This window comes from Caretta caretta, chromosome 8, assembly GCF_965140235.1.
Source record: "Caretta caretta isolate rCarCar2 chromosome 8, rCarCar1.hap1, whole genome shotgun sequence".
NCBI lineage: Eukaryota > Metazoa > Chordata > Testudines > Cheloniidae > Caretta > Caretta caretta.
The window spans coordinates 62,290,995-62,293,604 of NC_134213.1; positions in this window are offsets into that span (position 1 = coordinate 62,290,995).

Genomic DNA, 2,610 nt, shown 5'->3' on the forward strand with positions numbered 1-2,610 from the left:
ATATATATATATATTAAGGCTTTTTGTCTATGCTTGGATGCATTTTCAGGGCATCTGCTTATTTACCTATCTAGACAACCCTATTTCTATGTGTTAGACCAGTGGTTCTCAACCAGGGGTCCAGGGCCACCTAGGGGGCTGTGAGCAGATTTCAGGGGATCCACCAAGCATGGCCAGTGTTAGACTCAGTAGGGCCCAGGGCAGAAAGTCAAAGTCCTTATGCATGGGACTGCAGCCTGGGGCACCAAGCCCCACCACTAAGGGCTGATGCCAAAGTCTGAGCAACTTTGCTTCACAGTGCCCCCGGTGGTATGGGGCCCCGGGCAATTGCCCTGTTTGCTACCCCCTAATGCTGGTCCTGGCTTTTATATGCAGAAAAACAATTGTTGTGGCACAGCTGGGCCATGGAATTTTTATAGCATGGTGGCCGGGGCCTCAGAAAGAAAAAGGTTGAGAACCCCTGTTTTAGACCACACTTTTGCCTAGGATTGCCTTGTACTTCTTAAAATGCCAATGCTCCTCGTTCTCCACACAGTACCTTTCACAAGCAAGACATTGAATTTGGGTCTCCTAAGTTCTAGGCTTAGGAGTTCTTGGTTAGGTCTTATCCACTGGAACATCCTTCCACCTCCTTCCTGCCAGAGTGGTGTAAAGACTCTCTTAGATTCTCCTGGGCCTTGAAACACTAGGTAACCAATTTTTCCCACTGCTGTCCAGACAGAGCAAGATGTTTGACTCCATCGTAAGTTATCTTCATGATGGCAGCATCCATTTTGATCGTAATAGGTCATTCTTTTTTCTCCACACCTTCTCTTTCCTTCAGGTCAAATCCATTCCAAGACTTACCTGTGCTTCTAACACCGGGTAGTCTGATAACATGGTTGAACAACACTAGCCAACTGTCTAATTATTGAGTCCACAGTCTGCTGACCCATGTAGTGCAGCACTTCCACATTGGTTGCAGTCTCTCTAATGAATTCCTAAAATTCTTCTTAAACAATGCTGGTGGAATGCATTCAGTTTCCTGTTATATACTGACACCATCTGCCATGTTTCTTAGGCACACAATAGTACTGAAAAGAGAATAGCATTGTGCAATCTCATTTTAGTGTGTAGATTTATCTTCTTACTCTTTCAGATGTTTGACAAATGAGAAAATGATCCACGGGCTTTACCAATTCTTGCATTCACTTTAATGAGCTGCTATTAACAGTTATTTTACTTCCAAGATAGACATAAGAATGGTCAGACCAAAGGTCCATCTAGCCCAGTATCCCGGTTTCCAACAGTGGCTAATGCCAGGTGCTTCAGAGCGAATGAAAAAAGTGATCCATCTCATGTCACCCATTCCCAGCTTCTGGAAACAGAGGCTAGGGACACCATCTCTGCCCATCCTGGCTAATAGCCATTGATGGACCTATCATCCGTGAATTTATCGCGTTCTTTTTTGAACCCTGTTATAGTCTTGAACTTCACAACATCCTCTGGCAAAGAGTTCCACAGGTTGACAAAGTCATCAACTCTTTTGTATTGTTCTCTATCAATCACACATCCACCATGTTGACAGCATTCTCTCCTGTCTCCATGTGCTTGGTCTTCGGCATACTGATACAAAGTCCCATTTTAGCAGTTTCTGTTTTTATAATCAGTCTTTTCATTCCACCCAAGTTGGTGTCCAATATGACTGTATCATCTGAAAAATATAAAACTTGCAGTTTATCTCCTGCCCAGCTAATCCCAGTGTCCTCAGCAGTAGCTGTTGCTCTTCTCATCACAAAGTCTATAGTCTATGATAATGCAGAAGAGGCATGGAGATAGTACATAATCTTGCCTTATGCCATTAACAATCTTAAACCATTCTGTGTCTCCTTTCTCTCTGACCTGAGGCAGCATACTCACTTATCATACAAAGGTTTTATCAAATTAACAATCTTTGCTGGAATTCAGCAGTGTCTCAGGATCTTCCAAAGGGTTTCTCTATGGACTCTATCAAATGTTTTCATAAAATTACAGAAGTTAGAAACCATCTTCTGCTGGTATTATAAGCCTTTTTCCATAAGTCTTCTCAAGGTGAAAATCTGGTCTGAACTTGAGCTACCATATCAAAATCCAGCCTTTTCATCCATGAGTACTTTAATCAACAGCAGTTTTCATCCCATTCAAAATGATAATGCAAAACAATTTTCCAGGTACAGACAGGGGTTTCAGCCTCTCCAATTATCACAAATAAGCTGGTCCCACTTTTTAGGGATTTTACAGATGACATTTCTTCTCCAATCTTTAGGACAGATCTCTTTTCCAAAATGAATATGTACAATCTGTGCATGTAATTCACCATCACTTCCTCTCTAGCTTTTAACATTTCATCATCTGTCTTATCAGAGCTTTACCTTTGGTTAGTTTATAGCCTCACTTACTTCCTCAAATGTGATTACTTCTAGTAATATAGGGAAGTCTGATATTTATTCATGTCTCTCAGTGTGTGTTAGTGGTTCTAGCTGCTTGAGCACTGCCTGGAAATATTCCATCCAACAGGCTCTCTGTCCTTCCTCTGTGGCTAGAATTGTACATCTTGAGCCTTCCCAATGCCACAACACTTTGAGAATTGTG